Source organism: Brachyhypopomus gauderio, chromosome 15, assembly GCF_052324685.1.
Source record: "Brachyhypopomus gauderio isolate BG-103 chromosome 15, BGAUD_0.2, whole genome shotgun sequence".
Lineage (NCBI taxonomy): Eukaryota > Metazoa > Chordata > Actinopteri > Gymnotiformes > Hypopomidae > Brachyhypopomus > Brachyhypopomus gauderio.
Window position 1 is genome coordinate 7,266,724 of NC_135225.1, and position 22,814 is coordinate 7,289,537.

Sequence of the window (22,814 nt, forward strand, 5' to 3'; positions counted from 1 at the left end):
CATTCTCAATCACTCCATCATACAATCTGACCTCAGTTTGACCTCGTACCTCATTGCCAAAAATAATAGAATGGTCCCTCAGGTTGGAGCAGACTGCCTCATATAACATCAGTGTTATAACACACACACACACACACACACACACACACACACACACACGCACACACACACACACTCACACCTAATATCATATTAGAATCCCTGAATGACCAGAACCTTATATTCTTGTTTTGTCAGTAATGACAGACATTGTGTTAAGGTGACAAGAAGATAAGAATAAAGACCAAAAGAGATCCTTACAGACGTACATTTACACAGATGAATGTAATTCACGGGAGAGTTTGGCTCTAGTTCGATAAAGTCATGTTCTATAATCTCCAATGTTCATTCATCCCTTGAAATCATGGAAAAAGGAAGAAGAAGAGGGCAGGAATGAGGAAGAGGGAGAGCACCAGCAAACAGGGTAAGAGACAGTACACTAGACACAATGTGGGAGAAAGTGTGGGAGGGACAGGAGAGAGACACAGAGAGAGAGAGGGAGAGAAATGAAAGTGAGTATTCTCTAGTTTGAGAGAGAGAGAGAGCCTGTTTGGCGGTAGGCCAAAGTCCACAGACTGTGTCCACGACAACGGGAGGGATGAGCCTTTGAAAATCAACCAGCCACCCAATTATGTCCTCCTGAAGCAATTATGTCCAATGACACCAGCGCTGCCCAGTTGCACAGCCCCTTTCACCAGCGTTAATTATACATGCTAATACCCCACGTCAGTGACATCAAAAAGCCTGCACACACTACAGTACACTGCGCATGCGCGCACACACACACACACACACACACACACACACACACACACACACACAAGTTTTAAATTCACTGACCCTCCCCCTCCCCCATCCACACACACACACACACACACACACACACACACACACACACACACACACACACAGTGCACAAAAAAAACCTCCAAAAACAACCCAAATGTTTGTGCACCTCGGTGGACGTGTGTTAAGTGGAGGGGCCTGGCGGCCTGACCCGTTGGACCAGCTGTGCGGTTCGGACCCGGCGAGGCTGCCAGGCTGGGCTCGCCGCTTTTAATGTTATTTAAAAGAAAAATATGCCGGCATGACAGTTTAACACTGACTGATAGGGCTGCTGAAGCCGAGCAGATAAACAAGCAGGTGATGGATGCGCGGCTACCCCAGTGAAGACATTACGGTGTGAGCGGGAGCCCCTGCCAGACACCTCGGAGCAGTGGGTGGCCGGAGGTTAGCCATTTTGTGCCCACTCAGTAACGCTGCCTTAATCGCTCCCTATATTTCCAGTTAAAAAGGAGGCTTAATGAGCCAGTTTCACAAGCCCAGAGAAACTGATTATTATCTGAGAGTTCCTACTGAGTTGGTGTTTGTCCAAGTCTCTCTCTCTTCCTCTCTCTCTCTGTCTCTCTCTCTGTTCCTCCCTCTCTCTATCTCTCTCTTGGCCTCAGACCCTGCACCCTTTCTCTCAGTAGATGGCACTGTTGTCTTTTCTGTGAAGCAGTCCAGATCATTTTCAGACCTTAAAGCCAAGCAGGTCCATGGCAGCATATTCTTATTTTCCTGTCCTTATCATCGGGGTGTGTGTGTATGTGTGTGTATGTGTGAGTATCTTCATAAGAAAATAAGTGTGGGAGTTCTTCAAGTGTTTATAAGCTTCGGGATGCCAAACCTACCACAACATACAAGTAATAAAACATAAAACCATAGTGCACAGAACGCACATGGATATCTTCAGTTTACAACTGAACAAATGTATTTTTTTTGTGTTGTTTTTTTTTTCTTCCATAAGAGCAGAGTTCATAGACAATGTTCAATTAAATATGCACACCCACAATCACGGCTATTGTGCAGAACGTCTCTAAAACATATCAATATGTTTACATGATTTGTCTGAATTCTCACTGTTGGCAGTCTAACTGGTGTTGTCTGCTACGGTCTAAGATCTGTCTGCTAATGTAAGAAGCTGCCTCTGTCTGGGCCAATGGGAAAATATACAAAGAGACACACAAATGTACGCTCACATACAAACGTGAATAGAGGAGCAGAGATGGTAAATGTCTGTCTGGGGAGAAGGTGTCACAAATGAAAAATTAAAGGAGTAAATAAACAATGAAAAATGAACAGGCTAGACTGTAGACTATTTAGGAAACTTCATGAACCACAGCTGCAAAAGAAATGGGGAAAAAATGCACTATTAGAAAATGTAGATCGGATCCATCCTCTTCCAACCAGATTGGTCCATAATAGAGACTGAGGCTGGACTCTGCTACTTTATTTGTTTGGGATTAAAGCTTAGTTACAAATGTTCTCCCTTGCAGCAAATCTCAAGCTCCTAATACCAGAGTACAAATTTTTTATCCACAAAACAGCCAATTTAAATTCATATTGAGCAAAGCAAAATAAAAGAATAAAATGAACTAGACTTTTTGTTTATCAATAAATATTATTAAATAACTGGTGTGTTTTTGCGTGTGTATTCATGTTTGTTTTAGGTCTGCAAATATATAGCTCTGAGCAGTTATGCATGTGTGAAACCTACAGACTGCAAGGAAGGAACTTTTCAGCAGGCACAGGCCCAAACTGTGAAGAGATGAGCTTAATTAAAAACCGCATGAATATGCATGAGACACTTGTACCGTTCCAGTAATTACATATTGAAAAAAGGTTTCATGAGCTAGGGAGGCGCTGGTGAAAGTATTCTTAAGTGATGTCTAATTCCGACACACCACACAGCATGCAGATACAAGACGGCAAATACTCTAAAACAATAAAGATGTTTTAAAGAGCACAGGAGCTGGCGAGGGACAGAGAGAAGGCAGAGAACCGTTTAAGGTGAAACACCAAGTATATATGCAAAACGGCTGAACGCTGAACCCAACAACATGCAATGATACTCAGAATTAGAAGTCAAGACCACACCCGGTCTTCTTCACTAAATGATTACTATATCTAAAATGGCATCAAGGCTTAAATACATAGATATTTGATGAATGAAAATATCCAGCAATCAGTTCAACGTGTCGCACGCAAAACGCAGGGATGGCGTAACCATAGGGGTAATACTTCAACAACACAGAGAATTGAAAATGACAATATTAGCTTAAGATGTGATAATGAGCATCTCCATGGGAAGTATTAGTGTCTCTGATCTTAAGTGACATGCAGGGGGAGAGAGGGTGCGGGTGATTGTAGACACAGGACGGAGAGAGATGTGGAGAGATAGCACCATACGGGGGGTGGGGGGGTAGAGGAAGAAGGGAATTGAAATAGCAAGTATGATAGGATGGTTAATCACCACTTTGCCCTGCTAATTTTAAGCCCCCATGGTAACAAATCATGTTTTATTCAACAATTTATTAGAGCCCTATCTGTCCCAGTACTTAACACTAAGAGCCAGAGTGCCGAGTGTCCACACCAGTCCTTCTCCACACTGTCAGAGTAGCAACACCTCACTGGCTGGCCAGTCACCACCAGCACAGTCCCTCCCCTGGCCACCCAACCCCACCCAGGCTGACTGTGACTCGTGGACTTCAGGTTAAACCTACTAAGAAAGAAGCAGGTCCCGCACAGAGATCAAGCCCAGCATTAGCAGCCTGTTCCTGAAGCCCCATTAAGCATTATGTCTTGCACCCAGTCTACATCACCACTGGTCTTTTAACAGCCCCAGCAAGCATCCCCACAGGCAGCCTAGCAAAGTCCAGACATGGCACTACTGTCACAAATTAACTCCACAGCTTTTCAGGCTCTCTGTCATTGTCTCCACCAATGTACACTCCAACAAAGCATGTTTTGAGGAGAGTGTGTGTGTGTGTGTGTGTGTGTGTGTGTGTGTGTGTGTGTAGGGCGGGGGGGTTATAGTGTTGAAGTGAAGTGTTGCATAAGGAACAGCAATGGATCATGTGAGCTACATAAAGAACAGACCAATGAATGTAAAGAATAAAGGTACATTTGGATATTGGGGGTGGAGGTGGAGAAGGTGGAGATTGACGCCAGTGATCTCAGACGACTGAACACTCAAGGTGCTACATCAAGGTGTTACAGACGGAGTCAGCATGTCTCAGTCAAATCCCATCCGTCCCAGGCAACAGGGTCATTAAAAAATGACTGCACAGAAACAACCTTATGGTGAAATTAAGAACCATATTATAAATCAGGCTTTAAATGCATCTCATTACTAAACAAAGATGTTTACTTGTCTCCTAATGTCCTGCAGGTGGACCTCTACCTCGGGTGGACCTCTACCACAGGTGGACCTCTACCTCGGGTGGACCTCTACCTCGGGTGGACCTCTACCTCAGGTGGACCTCTACCACAGGTGGACCTCTACCTCGGGTGGACCTCTACCTCGGGTGGACCACCACCTCGGGTGGACCACCACCTCGGGTGGACCACCACCTCAGGTGAACCTCTACCTCAGGTGGACCTCTACCTCAGGTGGACCTCTACCTCGGGTGGACCACCACCTCAGGTGGACCACCACCTCAGGTGGACCTCTACCTCAGGTGGACCTCTACCTCAGCTGGACCTCTACCTCAGCTGGACCTCTACCTCCGGTGGACCTCTACCTCAGATGGACCTCTACCACAGGTGGACCTCTACCTCAGGTGGACCTCTACCTCAGGTGGACCTCTACCTCAGGTGGACCTCTACCACAGGTGGACCTCTACCTCAGGTGGACCTCTACCTCAGGTGGACCTCTACCTCAGGTGGACCTCTACCTCGGGTGGACCACCACCTCAGGTGGACCACCACCTCAGGTGAACCTCTACCTCAGGTGGACCTCTACCTCAGCTGGACCTCTACCTCCGGTGGACCTCTACCTCAGATGGACCTCTACCACAGGTGGACCTCTACCTCAGGTGGACCTCTACACTCCCTGCAGCTCCCCAGTATATTATTCAGCATTACCCAGAATCAGAACTCAGAAAATAAAATGAATAGCAAAAAGAGAAGATGTCATGACCTAGGCGTGACAAGGAAGAAGTTTCAAGTGATGAGGGGAAGGGGACAGTGTGTAGGGAGCAAGGGCGCACACGAGGGAAGGAGACGAGCGGTGCGAGGGGATTGGAACGAGGCGGAGGGCTTGGGGACGGTGGCACCAGGCAGGGTACTAATGGCTCCCGGTGCTGTGAGAGACTGGCATTATGCAGAAACATGCTGGCCATATGGAAAAGACAATGAAGTACAGTAATTAAAACAGGACAAAGAGACAGAAGCACTGTGCCATAATTAGAACACTGATTAATCAGCTGATAATTTTATCTTGATTAATGCTCCTGATTTTCTCTTCGTATTGACCTGAGCCAGTTGGGTATGGTCCAATTAAATTTAAATTAAGCTGCACAAAATTTCCTGTCAGAAAGGGATGTTACAGGACTCTGCAGAAGGTATAATTGTTTTACACGGTGAAAATGTGGTAGGATATATAAATTGTATGCACATATTGAGCAAGCTTTCCTTTTCAATTGTATTTTAACTTAAAAATGAAGACCACGGCCAATGAAATCATTCTATCTGCCAATCATGTTCAACCAACAAGTTGAAGTGATAAAAGGAGGATCATGGAATGCTAGAAAAAAAGAGGTATAGAGCTTGTGGAGCTCCAATCAGTACTGACACTGTTCATTCTGTATTCATCCTGAACTTGATAGTCAGCACTGTGTTACAATTATCCACTCATCTAAGAGGTGTCCCCTACATTAAGAGGTGTCCCCTATGTTAAGAGGTGTCCCCTATGTTACGAGGTGTCCCCTATGTTAAGAGGTGTCTCCTACGTTAAGAGGTGTCTCCTACGTTAAGAGGTGTCTCCTACGTTAAGAGGTGTCTCCTACGTTAAGAGGTGTCTCCTATGTTAAGAGGTGTCCCTTATGTTAAAAGGTGTCCCCTATGTTAAGAGGTGTCCCCTACATTACAAGGTGTCCCCTACGTTAAGAGGTGTCCTTTATGTTAAGAGGTGTCTCCTACGTTAAGAGGTGTCCCCTGTTACGAGGTGTCTCCTATGTTAAGAGGTGTCCCTTATGTTAAAAGGTGTACCCTATGTTACGAGGTGTCTCCTACGTTAAGAGGTGTCCCCTATGTTAAGAGATGTCCCCTACATTACAAGGTGTCCCCTACGTTAAGATGTGTCCCCTGCATTACGAGGTGCCTCCTACATTGTCCCTCCCCAAACAGCACAAGCGTCATTCAAAGGGAGCGAGAGCTCCCAGCAGCCTGGTCTCTCGGGTGGGTCCTCTCAACGTTGGCCCCCTCTGACACCAGCCCCTCCATCACAGCCAAAACTAATCTGCCCAATATTACACAATGGCAGGTGCATTTATTCTGTCAATTAAGAGGAGAGGAGGAAACAGTTGGGTGGCTAAATGAAAAAGCTGGCTTCCGCTCTCTCGTGGCCGTACCGCGCGGCACTAGAGTCCGGTCCGAGCCTGTTGGCTGGGCTTCAGCTGACTGGCTGGCAGCCAGCTCCTGCAGAGTCACTTTGGGCAAGGCCTGCCAGCCGTGCCAGCCTGCCAAAGCCTCTTCCAGCAGAGTTAGTGGAGGGCACCGCTACTGTCACCAGCGCCCCAGCAGACTCGACCCACAGTGCCATGTTAATTCACTCAGATCTATTTAAAAGCAGGGTGACAGCTCTGTTACGGATGGGGAGGTGGCAAGGGCAGCTGCTCCTGCTCACACACACACACACACACACACACACACACACACACACACGCACACATGCACACACACACGCTCACACTCACACACAGGAGCATGCACGGGTACACATGCACACACAAACATAAGTGCAGACTCATGGTCCTACACGGAAACACGCTGTTGAATCCCATGACATTCTGAACAGGGGTTTCGGCTGTTGACACAAATATTGAACAAAACAAACCCTGCAATAGTGATCTCAAAATCTGCCAAGTTTGAGCACAAAGAGAGAGAGAGAGAAAAATAAGTTTGCTGCACCACATGACGCCTCCATTACTTAAAGCCAAATATGGATGAACTAAATATAGAAATGAAAGACAGTGTGAAATAGAGAGAGCAGGAAAGGGCCTCCTGTGATCTTGAGATATGAAGTTTGTTAAATTAATGTGCGGCCTCCAATCAAGGGAGGCACACCGCGGCGCATCTCATCTACACAACAACGGGAAAATAGATAAATAAATAAACCCACGGAAAGCCAAAACTCATCTGTAGCAGTCAAGCAGGGAGAAGCTGGGAAGTGATCCAACATTTTCCTCACCAGTTTATATGCAATGACCCACTCCTGATGGGGGCCTCGGAGCCCGTCTCCACCCCTTTATCCTCTCTCTGGTGGGACCCAAACACCATCAACGCTGGATTGCGCTTGTAATTGACCATTAGAGGGCCAGGTACAAATCATTCAGCTATCTCCCTGAGACAAAGACAACAACAGCTTTACTACATGACAACATTCCATTAGTGAGGTATTTAAGGGAGTTTGGTAAGAGCTTACCATCTGATACTGATTGAATGTGACAAGCAAGGTACGAATATCTGTAAACGTTAGCTTGGCTTTGCCCATCATCCTGCATGCGCTACTTTACGTTTCCTCTGCAGTGTAAATCAAGCTTAAAGTGGCAGTCTAGCTCCTATTGATATGTTCCAGATTCCTATTTCTTCAGATGTGCACTGAGCAGAGAGGCCGTGTCTCTGTCAGACGCTTATGTTTAATTACGTGGAAACCTTCCTTTCCTCAGGCCTGACTGCAGCACTGTTTTGACAAGTAGATATTCATACCAACAACACTGCTCAGGAATTATTTAGGATAAGCCATGCCAAAACAGAAAATATTAGTCCATTAAAAACAGCGAACCACTCTGTTCCATTGATATTTAATGTTGTGCCAGAGGTAAAAATGATTATTACTCGATAAAACCAACACTAATTTAATTCAGATCTTGGGATTCCTGTGTTCCCATTGCCTCTGAAATCCCAAAATACTTACTGATCTAATAAAATCATGAAATATGAAATAAATAAAAACATGAATGACTCTGGCTATGACATAAGCTGACACACACTGAATTGGGAATTAGCCACAAAGCCGTGGTAAAAGTCTATTACTGGGTTCACTATCTGTTTAGCAGCCATATGATTGGATTTGACACGTCTGTGAACAGGTGCACATTTATCTCCTAAGTAAAATAAAGCGACTCATTGCCCATTTCAATGCCAGCATGCCCTTCTTAAAAAAACAGAACTACACATTCAATACATTTTAAATCATGAATTATGAATTTAAATTATGAGTTCCTTCACTAACCCAGCCACAAAGCACAAACAAACAAGAAAACAAATGTATAAACTTCCCTTTAAAATAATATCAAAATCACAACGCTGGTACAGATTCAGCTCAGTTTGCGAGAGACGCTTCGTCTCCGACGCCTTTTTGGTATTGTAATGCAGGCGGTGAGCTGGACGCAGGTGTGGTGTTCTGGGCAATAACAAGGCCTGAATAATTACTGCTGCCGTATCCATAACAGCCCCAAACCTCCAAAGTGTGTAGAGGCTGCGGAGCCTCTTCTTCTCCGGCGCACAGAGTCGCCCCTCCGATGGTAAATGGCAGAACTGGGATCTTTTCCAGATTTAGTGATGCCCAGTTAGAGGGAGATAAAGCTGGCAATCCTCATGAGGACCCTCTAATGTCTCTGTTAATTGTGAGTTATGGGTAAACATTGCAGGCTTGCCGAGGTCAGACCTGTCAGCAATAATACTTTTCAGGAAGAATTTACGAGATGGCCCTGTTTATTCCGCTGTAAAAGGAAGTAACAGAAGGAATTAGACACGGTCTGTTGTTGTCGTTTGTTTTTTTTGCCGTCGTTCGGTCATGTCAGTCTCTCTTCCTGTCATCTCTTGATGTGTGTTAAACAGAGAAAGCTACTCATCTTCCCCGCGACAGTGCCAGTCCGGGTGGCTGGGACGCTCAGACACGTCGGACTGGAACGCAGCCTCTCGAAGCCACGCCAAGCAGTAATGATGCCGGAGACATATTGTAAGTCATCTTTACAGTTTCCAGGGTGCTCTTACATTCTTTAACAAAAATAACTAAAAGAAAAAAAACTTCTGAAAAAGGTGTTAAAACCTGCATATGTGCATTGTAGTAGTCCCTCATCACACAAGAAGAGAAATGGGATAGAGACAGAATTTGAAGTGTATGGATCTGGGGGATGTCATGGACTGTAAGCCTTGAAGATTTTATTCCCCCTTGAGGAGTAGAACAGATAGGCAGGGGTGTGTGGTGGCAGTAAATGATTCTTGGCACTTTCTCTCGAGGGCATCCTTTCTGGAAAAGAGTGGAATTAGGGGCACTGCGATACAGGGCCAAGTCACGAAGGGGGTTCTGTATGAGGTAGCATTACCTTAACAGCTGTGCAAATATCTTTAATTCCTGCGTTGGCTGGGCCATCGGCCACTTCCCAACCCGGAGCGAACAACACCAAAGCACACCCCGCTCCCTCCCGACCATCCTGGATGGATCAAGATCCTCGACGCCTAAAAATACCGCCTGCTTGCCGTCGCCTCCCCCGGAAGCCCGGCTCGCACCACCAGAAGGAGCAGATGAGGGTGAGAGCACACAGGGGAGAGGTGTTAATAAAGCCAAGGACACGGAGAACAAGTGTCTCTCCATCCATCTCCATCAGCACCAGGACACCACGAAACACCATGAAAGACAACGGCTCCACCCGAATTATCATTCACATGCTGACTGAAGGATGGAAATGAAGAAGAAAACAAACCGAAACGGGAGGAGAAACACACACTCTCTAACTAACTCTCTCTCTCTCTCTCACACACACACACACACACACACACAAAACATGATGGTTCGCAGACACTTGATTAATCAGAAGGTTGCACTGCATTCCAGCGGGGTACGCTGCAGAAAACACGCATGATGACAAATGTGGGTGCCACGCGACGTGATGCAAAATGCCTTGCCAATTACATAACAATAATTAATCATAAAGAAACGTACAGCAGACCTAAGGGCATTGTGCCTCTCCGAGCGTGACGGAGGTAAAGTTCATTAGGAAAACACACATCTCTCTTCCGCACCGAGGCTGTTTGTATGTGCGTGCGGGCGCTTCTTTGTTTTCCTCCCAAGAAAATATGTGCATGTCTCCGTGCAGCAGGCTGCTGTAGTGGATGTAGGGGGCAGAGGGGAGTCAGAGGGGCTGATACCTGCCGGTGGGGTGCACTCTCAGCATCACCCCGCCACTTCCTTCGCAGGACGGCACCCTCAGGAACAACCCGCACGGCCGCCACACCCTGTCACCTGCCCCCCAAGCTCCCATCATGCTCTCTGTCACCCAGACTCCGCCTCTCCCTCCTGCCAACCTCTCCACCCCTCAGCCAGCATGAAAGAGCCCCAACCCTCTAAATATATAAAACATGCAAATGATGCAAGTGACTGACACAGCATAAATAATCCACAAAGGCACATGAGAGGATATGTGGGCTACAGGACTCACTGTATTGATAAATAATGTATTACAGGAGACAGGCCTTGCTTATTTTGGTAGCTAGTGCGATTCCTTGCAGACGAATTATTCCACCTCTGTGACTGATAGGCAAACATAACAGACAATAACACTGAGGATGCATTCATCTTCTGTTTTTAGAACTGTGTGGGACCGGATTATAGGTGCTTGAAATATATACAGCTTTCTATATAGAGAGAGGTTATGCAGGTTCCACTGGCAAAAACAGCCTGTATATCCTGACTTCAAAAAATGAGACCGGACATTCAAAATCTCTGAATTCGAAGGCTGAAGTTTTAATGGCAAAGTTAATATGAGAATAATTTTGACATGATTTATGTATTTTTATGAGATTTGCTACATTAATTAAAGTTCAATCCTAAAGCATTTATGTGATCTCTTTAACATAAAATAATATTGAAAAAAAAAATAGGGCTGGTGTTTATGAGGAAAATGTCCATAACAAAACAACTCCTCCGAGAATCTAATTTGCATCCCAAGGGAGCGGTATCTAGGTAACCACATCAGTGTGTGGCTTTGTGACAGTGCTGATGGTGACAGTGTTAAATATGCCCAGTGAAACACACCTCAAACACACACATATACACACATGCACAAACACATGCACACACACGCGCACGCGCTCACACACACCACCCTGTGGCACGGCACAACCATCCTGGACACCTGGAGGTGTGATGTGCCATGCAGGCTTGAAAAGCAGAAACACTGTGAAATGTCCATACAGAATTAGCAACAGCAATTAGAGGCATTTCAACACAAGGATGAACAGAGGCAAGCTGAACCTCAAAGAGCCAAATCTCAGAAAACGACACTTCAGAGAAAGCTATATGTGTGTGTGTGTGTGTGTGTGTGTGCCCCTATGTGCACGTTAGTGCTCGGGTACAGATGAGGAAAATTCATTGCTGAAATGTAATGACAGAAGCCAGGTTCGTCTTGGCCTTGTTTTTCCCTCTCTAAGCATCATGGACTCTGGGAGGCTAAAAGCAGCAGATATTCTAAGGAGAAAATGGAGGGTGAGAAGCTCAGTGTGGAAACCATCAAAGACTAAACAGATGCACAGGGCTGATGGGTAGGGGAAAAACACCCCCAAAAACAACAACACAAAATGCATATACAATAATAACAGCCCGACCCAATCACCAGTGAGAGTGAGGGTAATGAGATGGCATGGAGTAAAGTAGAAAAAAAAAAAACATTTGCTGTTTTGAGAAAGGAGAGCGGAGAAGGAGCAGCAATCTAAAACAGTGAGAGCAAGATTGATGGAGAGAGATCAAGAGAGGAAGAAAGTGAATTCCATCAGCGGAGGTGAGCGATAATCGGAGGATAGGGGATCCGGGAGGGAGGAGCCAAGCCTCGGAAGGGCAGAGCGAAGCGGGCACAGGTGACTGTCATGTGTGATAATTATTATTACTGTACACCTGCTCCTCCACACTAATTAACTTTGGATATGCAAATCAGGCCTATTGCATCATGGCCCCTCTCTCCTCCCCTACAGATAAGAGGATGTTCAGCTGCTGGATTTAATTAGGATAATGAACGGTCGGACCACTGAGAGAGAGAGAGAGAGAGGGAGGGAGGAGATGGGAAAAGGGATGGAGAGAGGAGAAAAAGGGAGGGAGTCAAATAAGATGAGTGAAAGAAGAGATGGAGAGAGGTATGAAGGGATTTTAAGATGGGAGAGAAGGAGAAATATGTCGGGGGGAAAAACAAAATTAGACAAAACAAAGAAAGCAAGGGGGCGGGTAAATAACGGAGTTGGAAGGAGAGACAGAAAGATCCGGGAAGATGAGCAACACGGAGGAAGAGTGATTTAGAGTGGGGGGCGGAGAAAAGCCAATGGAGCAACACAAAGCGGAAGCTTAATTAGGCCAACGCTACGGCCACAACAAAACTCTTCACCCATCGAAGGCGCCCCCGGTTGCTTATGGCTACCCGACATGCCAGAGCACAGCCATCGTGTGAGTGGCACGGTGCGATGGCCTACACGAGGTCCGTCGGTGGCTGAAGCGGGCGTGTCTCTGGGTGGCGGGGCGTGCGTCACGCCGGCAGCCCTGTGATGGGCTGGATTGATGAGGTGTCTGGGGAAGGAGGGGAGGAGGCAGGGGCGAGACAGCAGGTGTTCTGACAAGGACAACAGCCCTCACGCCTCCATGCCAAGCCCTGTACCCTTGAGGAGAGAGGGGCTCGCTCCCAACTCCACAGCCCCCTCCGCACACTCCCAGGGAGGCTAACGTCACAAAGGACAAAGGTCTCGTCCCACTGCCAAAGCTGCGTCCCGACACAAGCCTAGACTCCTCAACAGCACAGGTCACGATCTCACTGGCCATTACCAAACCAGACCAAACATCATGACGTCATGCGTCTTAAGGCTAGCTGGATGAACAAATGAGACTCTGAGAGGTGCGTCTGGGTACAGACAGAAGTCTTGAGATGGCTGGCATTGAGTTAAGAGATCTGGTGCTCAGACTAATTGCCCTGTCAACACCGGACCTGGAAATATCCCTATCTCCACACGTACGCAGAGAGGTTGAACCAGAAAGGGATGGAGAGATGGAGGGATAAGAAGAATGAGAGTACGCAGGTGTGTACTAAAATGGGGCAAAACATTTCTCATTCCCAACTAATTTATCAGGATCCATTCTGCCTATATGTTTATGTTGAAAGTGCATGCCCAAAAAGAGACTAGTGGCCTCTCTTTTATGGTATTGACAACAAATAAAACAACACATCTAATACCAATGCTTCTGTATCTTACACTCGGAGACATGTCTGGCACATCTGTGGTGTTTTCTCAGCTTAAACTGCCCCGGCTCACAAGAGCTTGACAAGCAGTAAGGTAAAGATAAAGCCCGAGGATACTCCCAGAGCCGCGGGGAGAGCCACTGAATGTAATGGCAAGTAAAATGAGAAAAACGCCACCCCCTACAATTTCCACCACCATATGGAATTCAGTGGAGTCTGAATGATTATGTGCGTCATGCTCAGAAGAAAAGAAAACAATAGTTCAGCTCTGGAAGCACGATACCCTTTCACAACTGGAAGGAGAAATAAACCTTACGCTTACAGATCCTTTCTGTCTCCTGAATTAAATGCTGTTAATCCTGTGCCATTGAACACCACACAACAACGTCAGGCACACTGCCGAGTCAAACACAGAGACGGAACAGAGTCGTAGGCAGTGACACCTGCCCCATCGTGGCAGCAACACCAGACTGGGAAGACACGGCGTACAAAGACATTACACCTTCCCGAAACCCCAACCATGCAGCAATGTCAAGCGCTTCAACACACTTGGAAGAACAAACTAACTGTATAACTGCCATGAGACCATCATGTGGCTATCAGTGTCATTCAAAGACGTCCATCAAGAACGGGACTATTACGGCTCTCCGTTTCACTTCCTTTCACTAGCACAGCATGTGGCACAGCTAAGAATTAAAACCTGAATCCAAGCTGTAGATTCCAGTGTACTATTTTAATCTTAAAGCTTCTCAATATATATATATATATATATATATATATATATATATATATATATATATATATATATATATATATATATATATATGAGAAGCAGGACCTTACACTCAAACATCTGCCGTGCCCCATCCAGAGGTAGAATGAGTATCTTAGACCACCTTTTCTCTTTATCCAATTCATGGAGTAACTTAGCCTGTGATTGCTGGCAAATGCTCCAGAGGACATCATTTTAGTGTCTGATACTAGTGTCATAGATTATTCAATTCAAACAGTTTTCTATTTAGCTATATCACCAGGTTTCAAACAGGTGTCTTGCACATTTCAAAGGTATTGATTTACATGAAAATAGAGCTTTGACTAATCCTGACGCAATGTTCAACATGCCCTTCACAGCAACATAAGTGGCAAAAATAAATAAGTAAAAAATATTGTACCAGAACTTCAGAACTGCACAAACAATCCCAAACCCATACTTCAGGGGAGTCAGTTAATGGATTTTGGAACCACACGTTTTTACATCTTTGCCGAAGTGTATCATACTGCTGCAGTAATAAAGAAAGCTCTCTCAAAATGCATAAATTCCAGCATTGTTGGTTTTGTTTTATAGCAGGGTGGCACAGATAGGCTTCAGGATCCACCAGTGCTTTTACAGACCAACCTGCAGCGCCTCAAGTCTCTTTCCCCCTACTTTTAATCTTTCTGCTTGAGGTGATTGATTGGAAAAGGAATGAGCTGTTTATTGGATGCAAGGGAAACAAATTGCTGTTTTAAGTGCGTTGCCTTAATACCAGACATGACTCAAGATGAAGCATCTAGCACACTCTCGCTCCCTCTCTCTCCCTGGTGTGTGCAATACAGTCTTCATTTGGAAGGCTGCCAGTGAGGTCCCACTCACACAAACTGCATAAGAGTGCACTCACACACACACTCCCCATTTAACACCGCATCTGTTTCAGCTGCTTTTTGTCAATCCATAAAATCAGCCCTAAGGTTTTTCTTCCAAGAAAACCAGCCCCTAATACAGGACATGGGTGAAGAGATGGACTCAGTGCCGTAGCCCCAAACAACTTAATGTCAATGCCATGAACCTAAATGATATGTTTTGTTGATATATCAAGAAAAAGACCCAAATACACCACTTGGTAGAAAAGGCTCACTGTTTTATACTAAAAGCCGCCCACGAGACAATCACAAGATTACAAATTATTAACCTAATCATGGCAAAAACCATGAAGCCAATTTATGTTTACTTTTTAAACAGGACTTCCAGAACTTATGATATGTTACACATAGTGTAATGTTCTACAGCATGTCATAGATATAAATAAATGGTATATATTTCTACCAGGGAAAGTACAGTTTTCAGCAGGTTTATGAGGAAAATGCTCTCTGTCATTTTTTTCTAGCCCTCCTTCTTTTCTGTCTTTTACTGTGTGAACGTATGTGCCCAGTCTCTGGAGGGGAGCAGTCACATGACCTACTTAATGACAATCTGTCTCTGAGCTCACATTTCTCCACATGGCTTATTTATTTGATAAAGTGTGATGCCTTTCCTTTTGTGCCCTTAATCGGAGCTTAACGTCTTTACTCGGAGATCAATAAACTTCATGAATTATTTCGCCGGCGTCTATTTTTACGGCTTCTCTTGCTCATTAGCATGGCTGGCTTTATTAGCTCAGGCTGCCAGTGTCTTTAGCCTGTCCCGTGTTCCTTAGGTACAGTAAATATCACTCATGTTGTAATTAATATGCACACCCTCAGCACTAATTAAAACATAGACCCCTCCAACCAGCTGGGCCCAAGCAGCCAGTGCCGGCGCCGTACCGTAATGAACTTGTTGTAAATGTGAGCCCAGCCATCGGATATCATATCCCTAGGAGCTGACAGCATGCGATGGAGGGGGGAAGTAATAAGATCCATGAACTTGTTAATACCCAGCCAACCATCCAGAAGCATCCCCTCACCCCCCTCTGAAAAAGAGGATATTTTAATGACACAACTCTAATTAAAGCCTTACTTTATCTTCTGTGTTTGCTTGAGAGAGAGAGAGGGTGAGAGAGAGAGACAGAGAGAGAGAGGAAGGGAAAGAGAGAGAGAGAGAGATTCTATTATCCCAAGTTTAAAAAAGATATAATAAAAAAGTTTGTTGTAAAAGAATGTATTGGGTTACTTCTGAATAAGTTGTATTATTATGTTATACACTAAGTGAAATGTCAATGTGAACACCAGGTTAGATATGCATCCCTTGAATGAACAAACAAACAAACAAAAAAACATTTAACCCATGACAGTGCCTTCTAAAATTTACTGAACCACACTTAAACTGGCTTGATTGACCTAAACATTTCTTCATGCTTGCAGTGACCATGCCGGTGAAAAAATATGTAAATCTTCATCAATCTTCTTCATATTAGACAGGGTGTTATGTGGTAAACTACCACCAACAGTTTACTCGAAATAAGCTCTCATCACTGTGGAATATCAAGGGATATTAACTGCAATAATAAACATTAACCTTCAGCGCAGTAAAGCTGAATTAAATTGTAATATCTGCATGTGCATGCATAATTAAATAATTCATTCATTAATGCATATTAATAAATGTACAAGGGTTTATTCCTAATATTAAAATACTAATTATAGATCTTTGTGGAATGACAAATCAATATAGCCCATTAAACAACTTCAAATAGGGATTTGAGTCCAACAGTCTTTCATTAATATAGAAAGTTTTATTCTTATATATACTGTGGAAGTCTCTCCCTAAAGACCTCCCCCTTACCACTTAATCTGGCATAATTGTATCTTTAATAATTGAGCAAACAGTGGGAAAGGTCAGGGCTATAATAGGAGAACAGAGGTGAGGCGGAGGAGAGGGGCGTGTGAGCTCCGCACACAGCTCCCTTCCTGCCGCTAGTCCCTGCTGTTGCCTCACTTTTCCCAGGCCTGCTGCGAGGAGGGCGCCCGCACGCAGCAGCGCGGTGGAGGAGACGCACAGCACTGACCACGGCTCCTCCGCGGCTCCTCCGCTCCTCCTCCCCTAACGCTCTGGGCTCAGAGCTGAGAGGGAAGAGGGTGGGGACGGTGTGAGCCCCGGACTCACTCCTTCACCAGGCGGTACTGCTCATAACGGCGGGCAAAGAGGGGATGGATATGAATAAAACTGACATGGCTTATGCCACTGGATGAAGAGTTCTGACAGCTTGAACTTCAATTGGCTTTGGAACTAGCAGACATTAGTGTACACTATTATTTTGTTTAGTAATTGTCACTTAAATAGTATAGCAATATTTACACACAGTACTACATTGAAATTGTTAAAAGTGATTATACAAACATGTACATTACACTATACAAATAAGAATCAGAATGCTTATATCTTTGCTCACCTGCAAATAAAAAGTTCTGAGAGAGACTTTCATTAAAAACTTCCAAGCTATGAGGTGTTGATATCACATCGGATTTTATTCATGATGCAGTTAAACATGTTGTCCACGTTAAGACTAATGAAGTCTTTAATTCAGTTATAGTTTATTAATGTCAGAGACAGAAGTCCATTAATCAAGTTATAACACAACTGTGGACAGGGAGATATGGCAGTTCGTCCTTTGGTAATAAGATCACATACGTTTGAAAGGGCTGCCATTATCTCTGTGGGTTTCCAAGCTCAAGTTAGAACTCCAAAAATGATTTTCATTCCAAACTCATTAATATGCAAAATTATTCAAATGAGATTGTAATTAAGCATCTACTCAGTGGAAACCCTTTTCATGATAATTTATGATAAACTTAGCTGCTTTGATTGAGATTGATTTTTTGGTGCTGAGGAACTGTCATGAATACAAAACTGATTTTTACCAAGCAGGTAGACAATTGCAAAAATAAAAGCAAACCTGAATAATTTAATGTGTGGAATGTAATGTTTTTTTTTGTTTTAAAGTGTTCACCATGTTTTTCCTGAATTCACCTCTTTCTAAGGCAAACCGTAAGACCATAAGAACTGGACATAAACGAAGAGAAATGCTGAGGAAGAAGACAGAGAAGGGAGAGAGGAGAAAATGTCATAGCCCACAGGCTTCTCTTCCTCCTAGTCATTTCCTGCTCTTAATAAGCCACTGGAGAGAGAATTAAAAAGGATTGTTAACTTATGAGGTTCACAACTGCACCACACTTAATGTTTAATGGTATCTAATGGCTTTTTATGAACTGATGGGGCTGAAATAGACTTCGTACTGCAAGGCAGTGGAGAGGGCAGGATTAATGCAAGCCAAAAGCCACAAGGTTTACCTTAACCAAGCCTGATCTCTATCCAGACCTGCACATGTAACATTGCACTTATGTTCTCTTACCAGCATCACTTAATCAGGTTAATCAATAACCAGTATATAATATTTTATCTAAATATTGTTTGTGTGTGTGTGTGTGTGTGTGTGTGTGTGTGTGTGTGTGTGTGTGTGTGTGTGTGTGTGTGTGTGTGTGTGTGTTCTTTTATTCCTTCTGGAGCCAGTGTGGGTGAGGACAGGCTAGTGGAAGTGGATGAGTTGGGGGCAGATGTGCGGATGATAATAGCTCCTGTAATTAACACAACCTGAGATAATGCCTCAGGGACTACATACTCATTGTTATTAAGACAGAACATACAAGGAAACGGTAATCTTGAACAAATACTATTATCGTAATTGACATGCATGTATTTTGGTGAAATTCTCAAATCTTGTTAAGTTCACTGATGTAAGCAACAATGGAAACTGCTTTTCTTTTGCCTGGTTGACTCAGGTCCAAGATAAGGTTCCTACACAAATCTACTGGAAGCTTTGAAATTAATTTTTAAATGTTCTGTTCCTCTATGCCCAGTTTATGTTTGCCATGTGTGTGTCTCTCTCCACCCAGGTTCAAACTCACACCAAAAATGCAGAGTCTTGAGTGTATGGTGTTAACACTGCAATAAGGCTGCTATATGAAGGAGTTGCAAAACTATTATTATCCACCGTACATCATCTGTCTCTGCTGTGCGATTTGTTAACAGAGCTCAAAGGAGGTGTTGACGACAAGGCAGAGGAGCAATCTTAGACATGCAATAGTCTAACTAGCCCATATCAGACAACACTGGCACAGCCAGAGAAGGTAGATCACCACAGGCAGTCATGCTGGAAGAATACTACATGAATATTAACATGACATAAACAACAACAGGTAAGTATGATGGGTGAGGGTATTATCAACATAGACATGAATGAAACATGCTATGGTGTGAATGTATAAGGAAACCTTCACACAAGTTGCATACAAGCATACTCACACACACAGACACACACACACACACACACACACACGTTAACAACAACCATGAAAAGAGTTAGCTGGGCATTAGCCACTATTCTCACATTGTGCAGTGTGTTGTTCTAATTGGCAGTCCTGCAGGGTCAGCTAGGGTGCAGTCGTCTAGGGAAGCTATGTCAAGGCTCCACAGAAAACACACACACACACACTCACACACACACACACACACACACACACACACACACACACACACACACACACACACACACACACACACACACACACACATACTCACACTCGGCACACTTCTGTGTTTCCAGCTGTCCTCCCTCTCTTTCTCAGTCTGTGTGCTGTGTGACCCTCAAATCGATGAGTCTAACAGAGCTACTAGCTGGCCATGTGGACAGCACGTCTGTAACTGGGCTGAAGGACTGAAGGACTCTTCCCCCGCCCTCTCTCTCTCTCTCTCTCTCTCTCTCTCTCTCCCAATCTCTCTTTCTCTGTCTCTCCCTCTTTCTCCCTCTCTCTCTCTCTCTCTCTCTGTACGCTTCCAAGCTCTCAGCACCAGACAGCTTAATTAACCCAGCGCTGCATTGGCCCAGTGCACTGACTCCAGGTCAGAGCAAGGCCCCGCTGTGTGTGTGCTGGGACAGGAAGCGCTAGCACAGAACTGGTTGCCAAGTGTTAATTCCCATCCCTTTTTTTTTCTCGTCTTTTTCCTGGCTGCTCCTAGCTCGGGCTCCTGTCTCGTCACTAAGCCTCATGTGAAATGCCACATCAGGAGAGTCAGCATTGGAGGACAAGTTCCCGCTTATTAACCCAACAAAAAAAAAACCTACAGATCAAAAACACACCCTGCTCAAGAGACATGCAAAGAACTGAGAGGGTGACTTTTCCTTAGGCTGCACCTCACCAGACCCACTTCCACTTCAGTCTTAATGAAACACATTCCTGCACAACTATTAAAGCAACACTTTGACTCAAGCATGACCAGGGTTAGTATTGTATAAAAATACAGTTGGTCTTAGAGGAACAATGTAGGAATTGTAGTAGATAGGAGGGAATTCTATTTCAGTTTGTAATAGTGCTATAGCACTACTTTACACTACTTGTCTGTGGCCACTTAAACACAGCTGCAGGGATTACAGGACCAGTCTGATCCCAGTCTGACCAGCAGATAAAGTTATGAAATCTTTTAAATGGACATAAGCAAAAACATACACTGATGAAACTGGTACTAAATGTACAAAACTGCTGTTTTGCTAACAGGGGTACAAGTCTTATACTATGATGTTAGGCTTTGAAATCTGCTGCTGTTAAATGGCATGGTTCATGAATAGGTTAAAACTGTAGTAGGACAACAGCTGTTTTCACAAACAGTAAACACCTCATACGTTTTCTCAATGGCTAACCATAAAAAATCCCAGCATTATTCAGTCCAATACATGACCAGAGATTTATCACATATAACAAATAGAGTGTGTATACACAATGACCATGAATACAATTAAAAATACATGTTATGATTACAAAACTGGTTTAGTGACCCTGTAAACTAGTCTGTTTACAAAAAAACTGCAGGCAGAAGATATAGTTCTGACAACAGAAAGTCCTGCAAATTTGTTAAGAGAGCTTAGATACACGGTCTAGCACTACGTGACCTGCTGTTCCATCAAGTGCAACTTTAATTGCTTTTTACATTATTTTAGTCAATAAAAATCTGAATTACAAACATCCATATGTTGCATAATGAATGGAATAGAAATAAGAGAACTGCCTCCAACAACATTTATAAAATACATTTGTGGTGAATAATATATTGCCCGCAGACAATATTAACATCTCTACCTATTGTCTGAGATTTTGATTTACGTCTTGGACTTAAACATTTTAAAATACCATATCACAACTTTCTTAAAAGAGCAAGAATAATGTGAAAGTCATAAACACAACTGGATGTATCAAAGCACACTGTTCAACAATTTTGCAAAGGTTTGTACCAACCTGCACAGAGGTGTTCCTTAAAGAGATTCAGTACAATGCTACATGATGTTTAGTTTGGGGTTATAAATTTCAATTTAGCCTCAGGCTTTCGAGACATTAAAGGAATAATGTAAAGCCAGGCCAGAACAAGCTCCCAGGAGCAGACCCAGGCTTTATTAGCATCTCTCTGCCCTTTATATAAAGGCAAAACAGTCACTCATTACAAGTCATTAGATTCACATTATGTATATTTGGAATAGCCATACATCTTATAACAATAACTGCTTTGAAGCCTCAATAATGTGGTGAAGACGGAAAAATTCTGTGAGCAAAATGGCTTGTAATTGGAACTTGATGCAGAGGTTGGGGATATGCTTATATGGACTACTAATGTGCTACTTTTGGATAATAACTCCCATAATCTGTAAGGAAATGCGCAGCCTGAAATAATCTTGCCTTTAAACCGCATTTACAGACTGAAAATACACTGTTGTTCAGGCAATGCTCTAGGGCAAACACAGGCAATATTAGCTAACAAGCAGCACACAGCTCTAAGTTTTAACATTTGTGCCGAAGCATTTAATTTACCAAGGCCTCTGAAATATCAAACATCCTCAATTTACAGCTAGTCAAAACGAGGACAAAAAATATCTTATGTTAAGCCCCTTTCCATATAATTCACCTGTGAAAAAGTTTTTAAATTAAAAAGTTTGTGAACCGATCAGAATTCACACAGCATTCTGTGTGAATGTCACTTAAAATTTGATCCTATGTCATTGTCTTTCCTGCAGTGATTACATTATTGCCATGTTTTTATTTAACAAAAGATCAGTGCTGGTAAAAGGTGTGTGGGCATTTATCATAATTACATCATAAGAATGAGAATCCAGATAAACACACCTTAAAAAAAAAAGACCAAAAAAATCTGATAAAAGGTTTTGGCAACTCTTGCGTTCAACAACACCTGAGTTCATGAGCCTACCATAAGAAAATATTCAAATGAGAGCAATGTTGATGAGAGGTTAGCAGGGAATGAAACAATGTATGACTGCACTGCTGCCTGGGGACTTGGATGCCTGGTCTATCGACCAATGAATTCCACGTTTTATCTGGAAAATCTACAGCAGAACTTCGGGGCATCTGTCTATGATCTTACAAATGGTTGGCTCACACAATATGACAATGATCCAAAGCCAAAGAATACATTAGCGATCAAATAACCCGAACGAAAGGACTAACATTCTTTACAAATGGTCTGACCTCAGTCCCACTATAATGTGATGGTATGGTATGAAGTGGTCAATTCAAGCAAGGTGTCCCAGAAATTTACATGGACTGAAAAGTGTTGGAATTGGTTACTTCACTGTTCGTTTGTTAAGATATGAAATACTTCAATATGTTATGTGTTGACTGCGAAATGAAGATCTGATCACATTTTAGGAGACATTCGTGCAAATATCAAGATAATTTCAAAGGTTCAAGATAATTTCAAAGGTTTTTCTTACAACTGTA